This window comes from Dendrobium catenatum, unplaced genomic scaffold (assembly GCF_001605985.2).
Source record: "Dendrobium catenatum unplaced genomic scaffold, ASM160598v2 fragScaff_scaffold_142, whole genome shotgun sequence".
In the NCBI taxonomy this organism is placed as follows: Eukaryota; Viridiplantae; Streptophyta; class Magnoliopsida; order Asparagales; family Orchidaceae; genus Dendrobium; species Dendrobium catenatum.
Window position 1 is genome coordinate 293,594 of NW_021318604.1, and position 22,461 is coordinate 316,054.

The 22,461-nt window shown below is 37.2% G+C and overlaps 1 protein-coding gene across 6 annotated transcripts in view; it reads left to right on the forward strand.

The window, feature by feature from the left end:
• LOC110103985 (pentatricopeptide repeat-containing protein At2g30780) overlaps nt 1-21,109 on the forward strand; it is a 30,588-nt gene extending 9,479 nt beyond the window's left edge. Inside the window, exons 3-4 of one of the 6 annotated variants that reach the window (XM_020832897.2) lie at nt 1,557-1,759; nt 20,425-21,109. The gene's annotated coding sequence lies outside the window, so the exon portion shown is untranslated. Of the gene's footprint in view, nt 1-1,553; nt 2,087-5,787; nt 9,512-20,424 lie in introns of those variants that run through there. The other 5 variants (XM_020832899.2, XM_028700750.1, XM_020832898.2 and 2 more) reach the window with 5 other exon arrangements.
• The last annotated feature ends 1,352 nt before the right edge of the window (nt 21,110-22,461 follow it).

Consider the following 22,461-nt stretch of genomic DNA (forward strand, 5'->3'; position numbering starts at 1 on the left):
TTCTTCGACGTGGGATTTGGGTTCGACGACAACGTGGAAGACTATTTGAATCGGATCCTCCCCACCCTTGTGGACGCCATTGACAAATAGTTTTCAGATTACGAGTGGATCATCCAAGGTCATTCGCCCGCTTCTCCAACTCCTGCTTCCTCCCCGGCGACGAGTCCTCTCGGTGTCACATGTGTCTTGGTGGTATCGGTAAGTTTGCTCGCTATTCTCTTCCGCTAGCCTCCACTTCAAAGAGAGATTGCCGGACCTCTAGGTGAATGGTCTAAATTTTAAACGTGTGGCTTTAGTAGTAGCTATTTGCTTTATCAATTTTCTTTTGGTTATCTTTTGCAAGACTCTTGTAATGCTCAAATGTAATCAATGCCGTTAACTTAATCTATCACAAATTTTTCTTGAATCCAACTTGAGTAAGCTAGATTTTATCGTTAACATTGCAAAGTTAAACTCTCATTAATCTCTAACGTGCAATTCATGTTATCCCATGTAAGTTTCACATCACTTAGTGTCTAAAATTTGAATGAGTTAGTCCGCGGTTAGCATTTCTTCATACATGCAGAAGGTCTGGGGTTCAATTTCTTTTTCCAACACCTCTTTTCTTATTTCCAACTTGTCTTGAAATAATTTCAAGCCAACGTGCAATCAAATTATTTTGATATTGAGTTGGTTTCATTTGAAAGATATTTGTTTCAAGTTGATTTCAAGCTAAACACAATCAATCTAAATTATCAAAGTTTGATTTTTTGGGTAGCCTACTTGAACTAATGTTGTTATTATAAGTCAAGGGGTGGATACTTCATTATGTTCTTAAACTCTAGCATTCAAACCTTAAGTTTTTAACATTTACTAATGTATCCCAAAAATATTACAACCATGAGTGGAGTGGAGCTGGCAAGTTGAGCCATGTTTATAGAACTTTCAAGTTTGTCTAATGTTATTGAACAACTTATGTTCAACTCATTAATTTGCTCTAGCTCAACTAATTCATTAAGTAAACTAGTCAAATTTGAATAGGATTTATAAGCTGTGCATACTAGACACAAAGCGCATACCTGCCTGCTTACCTACACTATTACAATCACAAAACTTATGTCACTTCATCAAAGCCGCCAATTAGAAAATCAATCTAAATATTGTAGATGCATGTGATGGTCATCTAATTACTTGTTGTTCACGTTTGGCTTGTATTTGTCTATATAATAAACCATAATAAATAAGTCAAATTTGACCATTTTCTTTTTTGAAATTTAGCAAACTAGAGGTTGATTCGTTCTTACCTCGATAATTAGCAAACCTGCTAGATTAAGACCTTGCTTGTTCATGTTTTGCGTATGTGCACCCTTTAATTGTAAGATAAGCTTGGCTATTGGTCTAATCAATAAGTTGAGATTGAGTTAGCTTGTGAAAATTGAGTCAATTGAGCTCACTTATTCCCCTAAGCCCATCTCCTTTATGGAGGTTATGCTTGGCGATAACATGCTTTATTTGATATATATCTTTTTCATTAACATTTAATTTTTTGAGGTTATAATCTGCAATGTTTGTAGCAGGCAGTTAATTTTTCTATTTTCCAAAGAATCTTACCACATCAGCATTGCATCATTATTCTTTCAACTGCTCTAAAAAAGCTATCCAACATGAAAAGTTGCGGACTAAGGTGGATTTGGAAAATTCGGTGGCTTGTACAGTTCTGGTTACTGGCATATATTTGGTCTATCGTATGGGGCACATGACGATTCCTTCATTATTTAAGGTATTATCATGCCTAAATTCCAGAATAAATGAGCCTTTAAATCTGGATCTCATTAATGTTGCTTTTAGGATCTTGAATTATTTGACAACTCTAAATTGCATATTTCGTGATTGGACAAGAAGTATAGACGTTTTCATATTTTTGACATTTAATAATTATGTGTTCAAAATTGTAATCTTCACGACATGTAAGCTATTATACTTTTTTTTAACTTGAACAAAACTTCCCTTATTGGGTGTACCATAGATTTATGCCCTCACAAATTTTGTTTTTTTATGGTTTGATCCTTTATGCAGGAAATTTATTGTTTTTGTTGGAGTACTTTAATTTCATAATTGATCTTTTAGGATCTTTAATTATCAGACAACTCTGAATTTCTTATTTAGTGATGGGAAAAGAGGTATAGATGTCTTTCATTTCTAGAAATTCACTATTTATTTGTGTTCAAAATTGTCATCTTACCCTGGCATGTAAACTATTATCACATTTTCTTAAATGAATTTGGCCTTGTTGGGAGTACTATAGGTTTATCCCCTCACAAAGTTTGTTATTTTTTAGTTTGATCCTTTATATCATTATATGGGAAATATATTGTTTCCATTGGAGTAAGTTAATTCTATTTTATAGTCTATTTTTTCATCATTTACCATGGAGATTGAAATATTTCATGTGAGTTTTTCATTCTTTTATATGGAGTACAAGATTGAGGAGAAAGGATAAAGTTGCTTAAAGTAACAGATATTGAAGGGGGAAGTTTACAAATTGCAACAAGGGACCCCATCTTCATCTTAAGCACAAAGGAGGGATGAATTGGGTGTTTTCAAAAGTAAATTGCGGAATAGAAAATTTAAATGTAGATGAAATATCAATACATCGAACTTTTGGGGTGGACTAGAGATTTGTAAATAAATGCATAAAATAAACGTTGCAAGAATGGATTAACACACCCAAGTGAGTATACATTACAACTATTAATTGAGATGTGACGTAATTAAACAAAGTATGACAAAAATAGATCATCACACCCAAGCGGATGGGATTGTAACCATTGAAAGACGCTCAGTTGCAAATATGTAATTGGAGGAAAATATGAGATTAACACACAAATTAAGATGTGAACTGCTTGACTATATTAGTAGGTCCAGGAAAATAAATGTGAGCAATATAAACTCATCTAGTATGAAGTGAACAAATGTTAGAGCGTTACAGGACCCAAGTGATGCAAGTAAAAATAATAAAGACAAACAATAATGCATACAAAGATTTATTGTGATCAATTTTTTCTCAAGCTCAAGTCAACTTCCCAAGCACTTTATTTGGAATTCCACCAATTACCTCCAGCATGAGTGAAGGCCAATAAAGCCTTGCAAGCCTACCACTTTTTACGACCATGACAGAAATTAGTCCTTTTCTTGTGCTCTTCACCAATCCTACAATTATTCTGTTTTGCGGACTAAAGATCCACCCACAACTTCCTTTTCTCCTGGTAAGGCAACACCCTTAATATCTTTTTCTTCGACGAAGGAGTCAACTCTCATGCAAAAATGGTTGCATATCACCAAAGAGCTAATATACTTCTAACAAGAGATTTGTAAGTGAATTGAGATTTTGCAATGGGGAGCACTATTGCACCATTACTTGTCAAGCTTAACAAAATTATATTAAAAATAGAAAGCCAAAAAATTAAGTTTGAGAAACTTTCCTCGCTAAATGAAGGATAGAACTTTAAAAAGATCCAAGTATCACATTAGGCCAACTGGCATAAATATTCCTCCAAGGAGGAGAGTGCATGTGGCTAGAGTGAGAAGAAACTTGAAAGAAGGAAAACAAAGCATTATGCACTTTTAGACATCATGGACCTTAACAAAACTTGTAGAAGTTGCAAAAGATTTAAATAATATACTGAATGGTATTTTTATAAGAAAAATAGCGAGCTATTACTTATCATGAAAAAAAAGGAGGGACATGGGAGATGTTTTAATTTTTAACTTTTGAAAACTTAAATTTTTTTATCACCATGATGTTACAAATCTTCTTCAATAAGATGAGATGTTTTTCTGTGAGCTTCTATTTAATAAGAATGAGCCATGAGAAGATTTGGGATAAAAAGACATGTCCTTTTTATGGCTAGAACTTTGTACAATGTGTAAAAATGGGTGATTTCAATTAGAGAGCAGTTGACCAAAATCAACTGCCCGCCTTTCATTGGGCGTCAGTCAGGTCGGTTAACTTCACATGGAAATCGATTGGCCAAATCAGTCAAGCTCTGTTATTTGATCAACTAGTAAAATAAGTTTTAGGTATACAATAGCGTTTAGTTTTTATAAATTAAAATTTTTATGGAAATAAAAGATTTGTAATGATAAATTCTTCATTAAAGCTAATTTATGTATGTACTTTATATTTTTATTAAATTTATTTTATTTTGCTTGTTTGGACATTTGGTGATGTTTACAAAATTTGCTTAGGGATTGTTTCGTTGGTGGAAAAGTGAATGCAAAGTAAACTAAATGCATTATTTTTTTATTTTTTGGTGTTTGGTTTGACACAATGTAAAGTAAAATAAAATCCTAATGTTTCCCCCCCAACTATACTTCATTTTGCACGTAAAAGAAACCCGTCCATTTTGAGCAAAAAAGGAAATCACAAAAGCAAAAAAGAGAAAAGCTGATGTGATGCAATCATGCAAAATTAAGAATTGCACGCTAGAGATTAATAATAGAATATTACTTTGCATTTCACTATAAAAATCTAGCTTACTCAAATAAAGTTCAAGAAAAGTAGAGAGAAATTAAGCCATGGTAGTCGACTACAATTAAAGATTACAAAACCTTTGCGCAATAAGATCCAATAAAAAAACTTAAGTAATGCAAATAGCTAGGATAACAAATGCCACACATTTAATATATAGATCCTTCACCTTGAGGTCCTTTCATTGCTCTCGAAAATATGGGCTAGCGGAGGAGGATTGTAAGTAAACTCAACGATGCCACTAATAGACAAGTAATCCCGAGAGGACTCGTTGCCGGGGAAGATGCCGGTTTTGGAAGAGCGGGTGGGCGGCCATCGATGATCCACTCGGAGTCTGGACGTTGTCTGTCGATGACTCGGATGAGAGACGGGAGGATCCGATCCAAGTAAGCTCCAACGGTATCTTCGTCGGAATCAAATCCCGCGTCGAAGAATGGCGATTGTAGAATGTCGAGGTTACCGTCGGCGTCGAACACAAGTCCCCACTCAAACTCGGGGTCCGCCATGCATGGTGGTAGGAAGTAAAGAAGCCAAAGAAGGGAGGCGAGCGAGCGAACCGTGAGTCAAAGAGGGAGGTGCAGGAAATCTGAAATAAAGTTCAGATTTTAGTGGTTTAAGAGAGGGATTTAATTTGAATTTCAAATTAATCCAAGGAGGGAGAGAGGGGCGGCAATGGGGAGAAGATTTGGGCTGAATTTGTGGAGTTAATAGGGTGATTAGGAGAGAGAGAGGAGCCCAACGAGGGGGAAGGTTCCTAAATTAAAACTTAAGTTTTAATAAGGAAGGAAGATTCCTAAATTAAAACAATCAATTGGATTGAATTTGAATTTCAAATTCGAAATTCAATTTCAATTTATTTTGATTGCATGAATTAAGGAGGCAATTTAGGAAACATTTAATGGCTAATGAAACTCCCAAATTTCAGATTTGAAATTCGAAAGAGGAGGGGGAGAAGGAGGCTGTGGCAATGGGGAGCTGCTAGGCTGGTCGGCGGGAGGCCGGTGGCTGTCGGCGGCTGAGCTGACCGGCGGAAGATGGAGGCAGGGTGGCCGACGACTTTGAGTTGCTTAGCGTGGGTGGTGGCAAGAGCAAGGGGAAAAGGAAGAGATGGAATTTTCAAGGCTTCGTGGGGTCTGACTTGGTCAACTTTGACCAAGTCAACCCTTTGACCAAGAGTCGGGGCAAAATCGAGGTCAACATCTTCCTTCTGCGGCGGGAACATCGTCGTTTCTTCCTCCACGAAAGCTTTTAATTTTCTCTATTTTGTCGCGGCACAGACTTCGGTGCTTCACATGAGGTTGACTTCTACAGAAGTAGCTTATTCAGCTTACTTCACTGCTTCGATGTCGTTCCTTTGATCATTAATCACGTTTGCTCGGCTTCTTCAGCTAATCTTTGGGAGGATCATGGCGGAGTCGATAGAAACCAGTATGAAAAAGTGTTCGGCTCTACCTCTGCCGAGTGGGACAGACATCAAGGTGATAGATTTTCAGCTCAGGACAATGCCAATCCAGCCTCTATACTTGCTACGGTAGAGTATTTCGCAAAATTTTGATGTCAATCGCGATCTGCTTAGCTGTGATCAAGTTGAACCCATCCAGGTTCATGACCTGCACTCGAACGTCACATGTGGGGATGATGCCACCAGTTTGAATGGCTTGGAAAGTATTATTGGAAGGGATTTGCTGTTGATGATTCTCCAAGTGGTGTGTAAATCTTCCTAATGCAACCAATCTTGATCATGTAGATGTGAATGCACTCAAGGTGTTTGGATAAATATCTCAAATACTACAATTTTTGGTAGAGACACATTTTTTCTTTTCTCTGCATACATCAAATCAAACAAAAAAAATCAGTTCCCGTACATTCACTTTACTCAAACCAAATAAACTCAAAGTATTTATTTTACACTGCATTCACTTTACAGCCAAACAAACAACCCCTTAGATACTCAGACATATAACTTGTGTAGTAGCTCCTTTAAGCAACATCTAGATTTTGCTCATTGTATTGTGTCATAACCCAGCCTGTCAAGACCCACATATTGAACATGTCATATCGTGTTGGTTTGCAATAGACAAATCACAAGATTTGAGTTTTGGAAACTTTTTAGAATTTTCATCCAATTATAACTTTAAAACAAACAACAATCATAGAACTACTAACAACATCCAATGCACCGAAAATAAACTCATCCATAAAATTCTCTTTTCACTTTATCATTGAAATAAATATATTATAATTGCATTGCAGTACATTGCTACAGACCGGAATATATAACAGAGCAAAAATAATAACTAGTCATGACTGTACAAAAGTAAAAAAGAGAAAAAAGGGATTCTTACATACATAACACTCAAAACTTTTGAAAATACATATTTAACACTCAAATTATTGTATTTACTGATATACCACCTAAATCCCTCATTTTCCTCTATTTTACCATTGAAATATGTTAGTTTCTTATTCTCCTAATATGATAAGCCAGAATCTTTTATGGCTCCTTTCTATAACTTAGATTCGGGCGTATCTCAACTTCTTCAGCAGATATACGATTCCTAAAATCAAATACCCTTTTCCTTTGAAGTGACACATTAAATTCATGGTGAATTTCAGACATACAATATGGCAACTGTAAACTATAAGTAGATTTTCCATTCTTTCAATAACTTGCAAGGGTTCAACGTATCTTGGACCCAACTTTCTCTTTGTCAAATCTGCGAATGCTTTTCATCATCCTAATCTTCATATAGACAAAGTTTTATACCTAGAATTCTACAGTTCGATGCTTAGCATCAAAATGGATATATATATATATACACCATATTCAAGCTTATTTTATTTTGAAGTTCTTCACTTTTAGAACATTCTTTTTTTTTTCCAAAATTATCTTGCCTTTTAAGTTTTAAGACTATGCCGTTTACATATGCCCTTAGGTCTTATACTTTGGGAAAACTTTAATGTGTGCATTCTTCTCTTATCTAAAAGAATATGGAAATAGTAGTGAGCCCTAATGGAATATTAGCTTGATTACGAATTGTTTGGTTATTCAATCTTTTTTTTTTTTTTTAATTTAGATCACAGCTCCATCATATTTATATAAAATAACTTTGGCCTATTATTGATAATGTATTTTTAATATTCACCAAATAATGATCATAGCTGACCATGTAGCTTTTTGTGCCTAAAAATATTGAAGACCTTTTGATCAAACGTGCTCCAACACCAAGCTTAAAATAATTTCAACCTAATGTTAAGCACTTGAGCCTAATTGTAATATTTCTTATGTGTTCACTCTTCTTTGTCTTATGAATTTGGTTTGGTCAATAATTTTTTCTCTACTTAGGTCAAAAGGCCTTAGCCAATCCTTAGGGAAAATAACTTAGATAGGTTAGAATACGTTAAATCTCAGTCGTTCTTTGGCACTTGATCACACAACCAAGATGGGAATTCGTGGGAGGCCCACCTGGATCATGCTAATCTTCTTCCATATTTAGGTGATTGATTTAGGAAGGATTATATTAGGGCAATTATGTATGATTTTGTAGTTATTTATTTTTTTATTTAGATATATTGTATAGATCTATAAATAGAAATAATTTTGTGCAATAAAGCTAAGCTTTTTCCCTTTCCAATTCTTTGAATTTAACATGGTATCAGAGCCTTTATTGCCTACAAAATTTTGAAGTTCTTTTTTATTTTCATGCCTTCATTGTTGGTATCTCTTGAGAAACAAGATGGAGATGAGGGAGATTGAGTGAAAGAAACCTGCGCGTGGGGTTCATCTAGAAGAGACAATCGGGCAGGAACGTCTATAGGCGGAAAAACCTCGCGTGCATGCTGCTCGTCTAAAAGAAATAATCGGGCTGTAGTGGTCTGCAAAAACCCTCACACGTGTGTAGCTGGAAGGAGACGAGAGAGGAAGAAGTCATCCAGGTTTCAATTGCGTGCGGACTGGAAGTTTCGATCGAGCCAAATAGGATCGTTGCCATTCCACTTGTGCGTGTGACTCATAGTGGGGGTGGATTGGGCCTATTGTGGAAACCTGTTTGTGTCTCTGGACTGAACCAAACAGGTACTGCTATAGTTCCTTATATACTCAACAAGCATCGTCCTTCATTGCCGTTGCCAGAATTTAGGTTTGTAGTTCTAGGCAGCCTTCATTGCTACTCAGGATCTTGCAGATAACCTTCATTATTATCCGTTAACACTGCAACGTGTGAAGTTAATTCTTCTTAAAGCTTTGATCAAATAGAGGACTCTAAAATGCACCAATGAAAAGGAGATCTCATTTGCAACCTGCTTATTGCTTAAATGAGAAGAACTATTTGAAGTGATCCTAATTTGTGAAGACCTACTTGAACAGGAAAGGAAAGATGAATCATCTCCTTGGAGTAGGATCAAAAGAAGTAGATCATAATTTTTGGGCATGGGATGAAGCAAACATTATTATTATGTCATGGTTGTGGAATTTTATGACTCTTGAAATTAGTAATACATCTATGTTCCTATTTATTACAAAAGACATATGAGATGCTGCCAGACAAACCTTCCCAAAGCTCATAATGCTTCCCAAATATTCGAAATTAAGGTCAAGATGGGAAGCACAAAATAAGGAAGTACGACTACAACGGAATATGTCACTCTTCTTTAAAGCTTATTTCAATAAATTGATCACTATAAATACATACAGGCCAATTTTCTAGAAGATGCTGCTATCTTGAAAACTTTAATAAGAAAGATAGAGTGTATGACTTTCTTGCAGGATTAAACATGAAGTTTTATCATGTTAGAGTTAAGATCCTTGGCAAAGAGTAGACACCCTTATTTAAATGAGATCATTGCTCTCATTCGTGCTAAGGAAAGCCGATGAGGGGTAATGTTGGAGCCTATGTTGCACCGATACGGATACGGTGATACGGATACGGCGATACGGATACGACACGATATGGATACGGGACACGCCAATTCTTAAAAATACAGGATACGAATACGGCGCGGATACGACATTATAATATATAAATAATACATAAAAATTCATAAAGTAATTAAAGTGTAATATTTGAAATGACAAAAAAATTGAAATAAGTAACATTATAAATTTTTTGATTAATTAGAAATGAAGAATTATCCTTGTACTGTCCTTCACAGTTTAAAGCTTTGATAAACTTAGGATAAGCTCTCTGTTACAACATGAGTTGATAAGTGGTGTTCTTTGTGGATTTGTACTGTCCAAAAGTAATCTTTTTCTTTCCAAAACTCCTCTAGTGGCTCGAGACCTTTCATATTGTCCTCTCTTTGCACAACTTCGTTCTAATGCTTATACCTGGTGGAGTATCTGCAAGATTGTTTTGGCATGCATATGTAAAGGCATTCTTATAATGTGGGATTTTTGGCTAGGTTAAAGGAAGTAGTGAGTTAAAACTTCTAGCTTATTTCTGTCTAGTTGTTTCTATTTGTAAATTAATGCTTTTCTCCGCAATTAAACATGTTTCTTTTTTTTATGGTTCAAATCTCCATTCGAAAAGGCCTTTGTTTAAGACTGTATCACATCTAATTGCAGAAGATGATGAAGATATGAAGCATGAGTGCTTGGAAGTGGATATAAGTTTTGGAAGTTTTTTTATCTTTGATCAGCTCACTGATTTTCTTTGTAATTCGCATTTTGTGATGGAGCCTTATCTTTCGGCAACTTTGATTCATGACACTTATCTTCAACAATGGCTTTCACTCTATAATATGATCATTTGTATGTTGCTACATAAAATTGATTTGAATGCAATATTGCTCTTTCTGATGTTTTACCCAATTTTTGTAACATAACATAAAGGTTTTGTTATTTCAATATTGTTTTGATGGACAATCAGACAATTCCTATCACTAGAGTCATTATTACTAAGGATCTATATAATTAAAATATGAATTTGAAACTGAAAAAATTTAAGTGGAAAGTGGGTTAGTATTTTGCGACTCTGGGGGGTCACCAAGGGGGCGCTGCCTGGCGGGTGGTTCGACTGTTATTGGGCTAAATTTTTTTTTTTGTAAGAGTAATATTTGAAGTGTGTTTATTTATATTAAAATGTTATTTTTTATGTTATGAAGGAATACCCGAGCGAGATCGAGCAATGTTTTAAAGCTTCTTCGTGCGTTGGTCATTTGGTACTCTCTCTATCCGAGCAATCGGCGGTAGTTGGTATATGAGTTACGTGAGGTATTTGGTTCTATACGAGCAGAAGCGTTCCAGATACGAGAGTATGAGTTCAATCGAGGGTAACCGAGTTCAATAACGAGCGGTACTGGAGTTAAGTACATCCGGTTCGAGTACGTTCGGTACCAAGCGGTACCAAGTTTCGATACCGAGCCTATGATTAAGAAAACGAAGAACGAAAAAAGAAAACGAACCTTCACTGTTCGCATTGTCGAGCCGCTTCGTCGATGAAGGATGATCCTAACGACTTTAATGCTCGCGTCGTCAAGCCTCTTTGTCGACAAAGGATGATCCTATTTGCTTCTATGCTCGCGTCATCGAGCCGCTCCTTCAACAATAGCGAAGAAGATGAACACTTGTGTACGTGGAAATGAAAAACCTAGCTCTTTGAAATGTTTCAGCCGCATAAATGAATATGGATATTAAGCGGAAACGGTGGAAAGTCGAAAAGAATAGGGTAAATCGTGGCTTCGTGTTTTTTTTTAATAGGACACGCATATCCGATACGCGTGTCCAGTCAAATTTAAAAATATTTTAATCGGACACAGCATAGCCGTATCCGACACGTATCCGTGCCGTATCGGAGGCGTATCCGTATCCGACACGTGTCCGATACAGCACGCCTCCTAAATAGGAGTATCCGTGCAACATAGGTTGGAGCTGAAAATTGTTTAATGTTTAACAATGGTGACAACCAAAGAGGCACCATGAAAGAAAAAATGCAAGGATTCCTCAAAATTTAAAGACAAAGACTTTAGTGCAGCTATTGAAAGAAATTAAGACACACAAATGAAACGTGCTGGAAGCTACATGGAAAGCTCTCAAGGAGTGAAATCAAAGAAGTGAACAAAAGAGGACATCACAAGTTACACTATAACAAGTCAGCCCACGTCAAAAATGCAGTCTAGCTTCAAAGAACTCAATAAATAATATATTTATAAGCTAAAATAACTCATGGTATCTCTTAAAAAATCACGTGCATCTTCTTTTCTTGCACTTTCAAGTAAGTTTCCTATATACATTAGATTAAGTGCCTCTAAAAATTAATTGAAAGATTTATGGATTATTGACTCAGGAACCACTGTTCACATGACACACTCTACTTCCCACTTTATCAACTACACTCCTTACCCGAGTGATAAAAAAATCATCACTGCTGATGGTTCTCTTACCACAGTAGCATGATAAGGAGACATACCCTTATATCCCTTCCCGCTCTCAAAAATATGCTCCACATACCTCATTTATTCACAAATCTAATCTCCATACAAAAATTTATCAGTGACCATAATTTTGAAGTCCTATTTAACCCTACTTGTTGCTTATTTCAAGATAAGGGTTCAAGGAAGAAGATTGGACTTGCTATGGAGGGAAATGGATTGTACTACCTGGAAGAGCTGAACAAATCCAATATTATCAATAATGGTTATTTTATGTTATTTATATTTAATGAAATATCAACTATTTGACTTCATCATTTTAGATCAGGAAATCCATCTTTTGATGTCCTAAAAAATATGTATCTAAAATTTTTTTATAAGTTGGAAAATGATTCTTTTCATTGTGAAACCTGTGAGTTAGCCAAGCATAAATGAGTTTATTTTCCAAACAAAAAATGAGAGATGTCATTACTCCATTTTATCTTATTCATAGTGATATATCTGGGGAGCCTAAAAAATTCATAGCATCTCTAGGGCCCGATGTTTTGTGATCTTCATTGATGACAACACTCGAGTCTCTTGAATTTTTCTTTTGAAAAATATATCCGATGCTAGCACCATCCATTTTCACACCATGATTCATAACCAATTTGGGGTAAAATTAAAGAAATTTCTTTCCGAGAATGCTAAGGATTACTTTAACCAAATCCTAAAATCCTACTTTCAAAAAGAAAGTATCATTCATGAGTATTCCTGAATTCATACTCCACAACAAAATGAGATTGTAGAAAGAAAAAATGGTCACCTTCTAGCCTCCATCCGTGTACTTCTATTCCACCACAATATACCCAAATCCTATTAGGGGGAGGCCCTTCTGACTGTTACATATCTCATAAACTAACTACATTAAAAAACCTTGGAATTAAAAACACCAATGGATATTCTATCCTTTTTTTACCTGAATTCCGAACACATAACAACTTTACACCCATAATCTTTAGTTGTACTGCCTATGTTCACATTCGCAATTAAAATAGAGGAAAATTAGATTTTAGACTAGTCTAATGTATCTTTGTTGGATATTCATACACCCAAAGTGATTATAAATGTTATTACCCCTCCACCCAAGAAAATCCTTGTATATCTTGGCTTTATTTTTAATGAACAAAAATCTTATTTCACCAAACCTCATCTTTAGAGGGAGACTGAAATTGAGGAAGATGAGAAAAGTGAGTTTGCCCTCTTGACCTTCCAGCTCCATCTCAAACCAATCGACCTAAACTTAAAATCAAAGCCAGGGAAACTGAGGACAAAGCTATTATGGATAACTAATAGGAAACAACCCAAAATAATATAAAACAGAGCAAAAATCTGAAGTACACAGTAGTTTTTCTCACAAAATTGTAGAAAAACTAAAAGAAAACACTAGAAATTTACTAGTAGAAAAAGAAAAACAACAAGATACAATTGATCCTCTATTCGAGAGGAGGATCTATCTCTCCCAAATCTCTAGACGTCGCTAGAGCAAAAAAAAACCTAAATCTAAGAAATATCAAATTTCAGTCAAATTCAAGATGACCTAGCCCTAGGGAAACAAACAATTTCATGTATACAATTCAAAAGGAAATCCCTAAACAACCCCTACTTTGAAATTTCCTTCCAAACTCCCTTCAAAAACCTTCCTAAATTGCTCCTTGAGGAGCTAAGCGATCTGCTCTTGCGTACAGGAGGCGAAGGCGAAAATTCTTTTGCTATTTCCTGTAAGCCGGTCCTGTATGGAACGATTGGAGTGGTCCAGTGGACCGCTCTAACAATACTCCCCTCCCAAAGATCCACCTTGTCCGCAAGGTGGAAAGACAACACCTTCCTCCATTCCCTTGTCATCACAAATGGTAAGAACCTGAAGAGTTCGGTCCTTACACCTGTCCGCCAGAACATACTTCTCATCACATTTGAAACAAAGCTCCTTCGCCCTCTTCTCCTGTAATTCCATTTTGTGAGCTTCTTGATGTGGTTCCCAGGTCTTTCTCCTGCAGTCTTTTCTTTGAAGTTCCCTGAAGAATATCTGATGTTGGCTCCTTGGATACAAATAAGGTGGCGGTTACCTGTACGAGCATCCTAAGCTGTTGCCTCCCGTCCCTCTCCAGGTGTCTCTGATCCTCCACCAACTGAGCTAGCTCCATGGCCTCTCCCAAGTCACAAGACCTCATCACTCTAACTGCTGCCCGGATCTTTGGTGTCATTCCCTTCATGAAATTTCCCTCTAGCATAGTCTCAGGATGACGGTCCAATCGGCTAGCAAGGTACTCGAACCTCTCCCAATACTCTATCACTGAACCATCCCACATCAAGGCGAAGAATTGCTCGTAGAAGTCTTCTCCACTGTATATTTGGAAATGTTCTATCAAACAATCCTTGAACTCCCTCAAACTCCGTATGGGTCGTCGCATGTCCCTTCATTGGTACCAAGCCAAAGCTTTCCCTTCCAAACATAGGGCCGTTGCTGTCAATCTCTCCTCCTCCGTCAACTCATTGATGGCGAAATATCTTTCAATCTTGTAAATCAACCCGTGCGCATCCTCCCCCTCAAAGATTGTCATTTTCAGTTTACTCACCCTCGAATCGCCTCCGTTCCCTCCATAATTTTCCATTCCCCAAGGGGGTGGTTCTCCCCAAGTATCACAGTCATTTCTTCTACGCTTATACGCAAACATTTCTTCAACTTCCCACCTTCTCCCTTCAAATTTAGGACTTCTTGGATAATAATAAACCCCTATCCTTTTAAATTCAGCCCCCTTTGATCATAATTTCTTCTTTCCCTATCGAATTCCTCCGTTTTCCTCTCAAATTCAGCATCCATTCGTTCTTTTCCTATCTCTTCACGCCTCTCCCCATACCTTCTATTCGGCTCTTCCCTCGGAATAGGCTCTAGGGAAGGTATTCTCTCTGTTGTATTTCAAATATCTACTTCCTAATCTTCCCTTTGACTTATTCGCTTAGAGTTTTCTCCACTTTCTTGGCTGTCGATTACTTCTTTTACCTCCGATGACATTTTTTTGCTTTGGCCCTCGAGCACCTTCTTCAACATCTCCCCCAAGATTAAAAGATTTGAATCGATCTTGTCATGGATGACTGAAATTTCTTTTTTTAAATCTGAAACTTGAGTTTGTAAATCTGAAATTTCAAATTTCATTTGTTCGATCTCTCCTTCGAGGCTTTCCTCCGACGCATCCACTTTTTTAGCTGCCATTGATACCCGACTTTTTGTTGGACTCAAGAAATCTGAATTTTCATTCCAGAAAATAGCAAACCCCTCTTCCTTTGGCCTAAAAATAACCACTAAAATTCACAGAATTAGCCGCCGAAAGGTCCCAAAATTTGCTATGATACCAATTTGATAGGAAACATTCCAAAATAATAGAAAATAGAGAAAAAATCTGCAATAAACAACAATTTTTCTCAAAAAACTGTGGGAAAGCTGAGAGAAAACCTTAGAAATTCCCTGGTAGAAGAAGAAAAACAGCAAGATACAATTGATCCTCTATTCAAGAGGAGGATCTATCTCTCCAAATCTCTAGACGTCGCTAGAGCCCAAAAGAAAACCTAAATCTAAGAGATCTCAAAATTCAGCTTAATTCAAGATGACCTAACCCTAGGGAAACAAATAATTTAATGCATACAATTCAAAAGGAAATCCCTAAACAACCCATACTTTGAAATTTCCCTCCCAACTCTCTTAAAAAACCTTCCTAAACAGCACCTTGAGTAGCTAAGCGAACGGCTCCTCTGCATACAGGAGGCGGAGGCAGAAATTCTTCTGCTATTTCCTGTAAGCCGGTTCTCGTATGGACCAGCCCAGTGGATTGGTCTAACAATAACAAGAGATTTTAAAAAATATATTTCAGGCGTACAAATTCAAATTATGCTCCAGAGAAGATCTAAGAATTTGAACCATCTCATGTGAGGTAAACCCAAGTTCGGACCCCATATCCAACTTTATATGATTCCATAATTTCTCACCATCACACAAAGTTTCTGGTCACACTAAATAATATTCATATTACTAAGGAGGTCAGGTATAGGGTATGGGGAGAAGAGACAATGCGTCCCCTAGAACCTATTCTTAAGGAGGAGCTGGTTATAGGGTATAGGGAGAGATGTGAGGAGGTCGGGCATGAACAAAGGGGTGCTGAATTTGATAGGAGGGGTGGAATTTGAAAGGGGAATGACTAATTATGACCGAAGGGGAGTTGAATTTGAAAGTAGAAGGATTTTTTATGATCCAAGGGGTGTGGAATTTGAAAGGATAAGGTGGGAAGTTGACGAAATGTTTGGGTACAAGCATAGAAGGGATGATTGGGACACTTAGGGGGAATCACCCCCTTAGGAAATGATAAATTATGGAGGAAACAGGGAGAATGGAGGAGATCCGAGGGTAAAAAAGTTGAAGATGCCTATTTTTAGGGAAATGATGCCCATGGGTGGTTCTACAAGGTGGAATAATACTTTACCGTCAATACGTTGACGGATGAGGTGAGATTGATGACAGCCGGGATGTGCTTGGAAGGGAAAGCTTTTGCATGGTATAAATTGAGGGATACAAGGCGACTCATACAGACCTAGAGGGAGTAAGAGCTGTTTGTTGGAACATTTTTGAACCAACAAAAAATGGGACTTCTATGAGTAGTTATTCGCCCTAATGTAGGAGGGGACGGTGGTGGAATACCGTGAGCATTTTGATCACTTGACAACCTACTGGACTGACTTCCAAAAATTGTACGTGAGGGGAACTTTATGAAAGGGTTGAAATCAAAGATTCGAGTGGCAATTAGAGTGATGGACCTCGTGATTTGGGAGAGGCTATGAGCCCAGTTAGTGGAGAATCAGAGGCACCTGGAGAGAGGGACTAAAGGAAGCAGCTTAGGAGGTTCGTATATGATAACCACCACCTTTTTGGTATCCAAGGAACTGACACCAGATACTCTTAGGGAGACTCTGAAGGAGAAGAATGTAAGAGGAAGACCTGGGGACAGCTTCCAGAAGCTCACAGAAATAGACTTATAAGAAAATAGGGCTAATGGGCTCCATTTCATATGTGAGTGGAGGTATACACTTAGGCATAGATGTACGGACCGAACTCTTCAGGTTCTCACCATTTGTGATGACGAGAAAATTGAGGAAGGAACCATATTTCCATCTTGCTGACAAGGTGGTTCTTTGGGAGGGGGTATTGGTAGACCGATTCAGGAGGGACTGGTCCAACACACGGGATCGGCCTGTGCCAAAACAATGTAGCGGAACTGCGGAAGCATAATTTTCGCCCAGGAGCAGTTCGGGAGCAGGATTTTCGCCCAAAGGCTCCTGTGCTTTGTATCCAAGTGGGGTCCAACAATCATTAGAGAAAAATTTAAGGGGTCATTAGGAGGGAAAATCAAATTGGAGGGGCTATTTTGAGATTTACTGTTAATTGTTTGCTTTGAGTAGGAGATTTTTTCTAAGTTTGTTCTTAGGATTGGTTTGGGTCCTAGTTGCCGGCTAGAGATTGGGAGAGCCGGATCCTCCTCTCGAATTGAGGATCCATTGTATCTTGTTATTTTGATCAATCATTATCAATCAACATTATTTCTCGCTAGTGTTTTTACCAAAATTCTTCTTTACTCTGGCTTGGGATCTTGCTGAAAATTCAAATTCAGTCATCTAAATTTTGATTCCTACAAGTGTTTCCTATCAAAGTATACAAGGATAGGGAATTAGGAGCACTGCTAGGGGAAAATTTCAAGCGACTGACTGAGGCAAATGTTCAAGAGAAGCGAGCTAGGGGGTTGTATTTTTTTTGTGATGGGAAGTTTGAAGTTCTTATTAGAAGAGAGTATGGTGACAAATGAGCATTAGCAGTGGCTTTCCAAGTTGTTGGGTTATGACTTTGAGATCCAGTATAAGCCCAGGCTAGAAAATAAATTGCAAATGCTCTCTTCAGGCATAGTGAAGATCCTCAGATTATGGCTCTATCTATTCCCATAGTGGTGGATTGCGAGGTCTTGAAGTTTGAGAGCGAGCAGGATGAGGAGCTGAGTAAGATCAGAGGAAACTTACTATAGGACTAGGATAGCCATCCCAATTACTCTTTGATGGGTTAGAAGCTACTATACCAGGGTTGGTTTATGCTTTCGAGGTCATCGCCACACATCCCTCACTTGTTGCAGGAATTTCATAGCACAACTTTGGGGGCATTCAGGAGCTTAGAAGACATTATAGACTAGTAGCGGAGCTATATTGGGTGGGTTTGCGTAAAGATGTAGATGAGTTGGTGGCCAGTTGTGACATGTGTTAGAGATACAAATATTTGGCTATGGATTCAGGTGGTATTCTACAGCCTTTAGCATTACCTGAAGTGTGGGAAGATGTGACTATGAGCTTCATTGAGGGACTACCTAGATCAGACGGGTTCATTGTAATTCTAGTGGTAGTGTACATATTGAGCAAATTTGCTCATTTCGCTCCCTTACTCCACCCATATACCGCAATGTCGGTGGCAGCTGCATTCATTAGTAAGGTGATCCGTTTGCATGGCGTAGCTAAGGTCATTATGTACGATCAGGACAAGTTCTTTTTGAGCCACTTCTAGAGGGAGTTATTCAGTGCAGGGGATTATCCTGAAGCGGAGTACATCGTACCACCCTAAGACATGTGGTCAGACGGAGGTGGTAAATCGCATTGTGGAGACTTATTTTCGTTGCTTGATATCTGATACACCAAAGATGCGGGCTAAATGGTTAGCCTGGGTGGAATATTGGTATAACATTTCATATCGTACAACTACCCAGACAACACCATTAAAATTCTATATGTGAGGGATCTGCCTCTTATGATACATTATTGACATAACATCACACTAGTGTCATCAGTGTAATTGTACTTGGAAGAAAGAGATCGGATGTTGGCAGAATTGAATGAACATCTACGGAGAGCACAATAAATCATGAAAAAGCAAGCGGATGGACACAAGAGAGATGTGCAGTTTGAGGTTGGGGATAGGGTTTATCTGAAGATCCGACCTTATAGACAGAGGATTTTGGCTCGATGAAGGAATGAGAAGCTCTCCCCTCGCTACTTTTGGCTCTATGAGGTAGTGGAGCGCATTTGCGCGGTAGCATATCGCCTACGATTGTCACATACCTTAGTCATCCATATGTAATTCATGTATCACAACTTAGACAAGCCATTGGAAATCATACACCCTCGCCCGCACTACCGGCTACACTGTTAGAGGATATGGATGTGATATTAGAATCATTGGAGGTGAAATGGGTGCGCCAAAGAGACAAGGGGATCAGGGAGGTGCTGATTAAGTGAAAGGATTTACTAGAATGTGTGGTGACATGGGAGCCCTACAGTACCATCGAGAAGCAGTTTCGCTTTTTTCACCTTGAGGATAAGGTGACTTTTTGGGAAGGGAGTATTGATGTGGCTTGCAGTTGCATAGCTGCCCAGGTGGGGCTAAGAACCTCCTTTATCACCTATAAGAGAAGAGGCTTTGGGGGGAGCTCTTTGGGAAAGATGGGGGGGGGGGGGGGGTTGCTCTTTGGGAAAGATTTATGGGGCATTTATTAGGGGCTTTGGACTGTTTAAGGCGGGGATTATGGAGGTTTACGCTTTATGTTATGTTTTAAATTTTTGCGGCAGTTTTTGTGAGGTGTTTGGGCTACTAGTAGCTGCTGGAAATTGTGGAAGAGACGATTCACCTCTCAAACAACAAATCAACTTGTATTTGTCTTTGTTTGGACATTAGTAAAAACAACTATTTTGGTGTTATTTTTGGATCTATTTGAAGTTTTTATTTTTTTATATTGTTGTCTGTTTTTTTGATTATTAAGTTCTATCAGAAAACTAATCAAAATTGGGTCAAGATATAATGACCCAAAATTTCATCCTTTTCCCTCTGATTTTACCAAACAATTTTTATCTGTCATCGTCAAGCAATGGCTTATATCCCAACTTTGTGTCATTTTGCTTTGTGATTTTGTCCGCTGTGCTTATTTTCCCAGTTGGTCTATATGCAACTTGAATCTGCAATAAAAAAACTTATCATTTGGGCACATTTCTCAATTTGTTAGTGGTGTCATGTTATTTTGAGGAAAGGGCTTTCATATTCTTAAAACAGGCATGGATTCAGTATGGCAGGAGGGTTAGGTTACCTGTGCGTTGATGGACAATTTACTTTTCTTTTTTTACTATACTTATCATTGGCCTTTGCCAGAAATTCGAAACATTCTTTGCAGAGAATTTGGTTTTGTTAATAATCTTAAGCTAAAGCAGACGAGTTAGGGGAGATTATTTTGCACTGCTAATCAAAAGCAGAGGTATTATTCTTGACTGCGTATAGAGAATTAGAGATAACAATTCATGTTTTTTTTTTTGGTTTTTTTTTTAAATTTTTTGTGTGATTTTTTTACTGGAACTGCTGATACAATAGGAATTATTGAAATCCCTTGCTGAAGATGTACCAAATAGAAAAGTTTATTAGCAGTATTCTGAATTCATTGTAGAAACATGCTGTAGCTGTCAAAGAACAAATAATCAACTAGTCCAATGGGTTTGCTTTCCACTCATACTTGAAACCTATTAAATGCATGCCATTATAGTGTACCCAAAAGTTTGGAACTTGGTCAATTAAAAGCTTACATCACATACGAAAAGCTTGAATTGACAAGCTAAGCATAGTAAATTGTTTATCGAACATCAGTTGGAACACTTGCAAGGTTGAAAACTAGTTCAGGGAAGTTACTGGTAAAAATATCAAGGTCTGAAAAAAAAGGTGAATCTTATAAGAAAAGTGGAGCTTTTCACCTCCTATCGAAAAATTATTATGTGCGGCGTTCGGATTCAGCTGGAGACCAATAAAAATGCATCACGTCGCCCCAAAAATGTACCGCGCTCGATACTGAAGAACCGTCCGGTGTCCGCACAATAATCTCTCCCGTCTTTGGCAGTGATATAGCTGTTCTCGAGAATGTACTACAGCTTTATAATTGGCAAATTGTAAACGGTATCTGCATTGATGAAAGTATGGAGAAATCTAATGGCAATAATATGTGATGTACTGATGTGGATGCTTAATTGCAAAATCAACCATTTTGACCAAACTCTCGCCTACAAACCTCTGTGTGGTTGGTTGGCTCTTTGGTAATCCAATGCTATTTCAAATAGGTTCTGGAATTTCAAGCTTCAAAATAACTGCGGAGTTGATGGCCAACCTAGCCAAGAATTGTACTTCATTTATATTTATTGGAGGTCAACTTGCCATAGAGAAGTAATAGAATGCTAGATTTATTTATGCTACATTAGTGTGCATGATTATGCCTTTAGGAGATTACTTACACATTTTGTGATACTAATGTGAAATATTTTGAAATTTAAAATTAAATGTATTTAATAGTTTCATGTTTTTTGTATTATATATATGTTTGAAAATTTCAATTATAATAGTATAACATATGACACAATTTTATTTAATATTAACTATCATGACGGTTATAAATTTAAATTCAAATTGAAAGTCTAACTTTTTTATTAACACATGCATTACTTTAGGCATGCCATTACCTTTAAATTTGTTGGGTCCTAGAATATTCGTGGTGGTAGAGAAATATAAAGTTTAACGTCTTGTTTTGTTCGATGATCAATCACACAATCAGATAAAAAAATATAGTGCAATATTTATAAGGACATAAAAAATTTTAGGTGGAAATTTTTTAAAAAGGGTAAAAATAAGGGGACTGACTCAGTTTGAATGAATTCACTAGTATTTATAATCGATCATAAATGGAGTCCTTCATTGGGAGGAAGACCTTGCTTGGTTTGATGTAGCAAATATACATCATACAGAGTGCGTTACATGATGAAAATCGGAAGAATCAAAAAAGATGTGTTCGTTTGGTCAACGAGACTATAGTCAGCTGGCGAAGGAGGTCGGAAAGATCATATTTGGGTATCTGTGGCCATAAGTATCGTATTCAGTGGTCGATGGAGGTTGGAAAGACCATTGTCAATCGATGGAGATCGGAAGAACCATTATCGACATTCGACAGGTCAGAAAGACCGTTATCAGGCAACATACGTCGGAAGGATCGTAGTCGGCGGGCGATGATGGACATAAAGACCATTGTCTGACGACAGAGGCTAGAAAGACCATAGTTTACACTTATAATTCAACTTTTTTCTAACACATGCATTACTTTAGGCATGCCATGACGTTTAAATTATAATTCAAATTCATATTTAATTTCTTAAATGTTTCATCGTTTTATTTAATAACCAACTACATATAATATAAAATAGTAACTTTAAATTCGAATTAACGTATTTTTTACTTTAATTTAAAATTATTTTCTCAATTAATTTAACTCGAGATATCGTATAACTGATAATAGAACTTGTTTCTTACATTTTTATTGTCTCTTTAAACACATGCATTAATGTATTCATTTGTAAATGCATGCTAGAGTAGGGTATGTGAAAATGCTATTACAGCAGGGTATGCTAAACACATGTATCTAAACTCATTCAAATACACCAAAGCCATC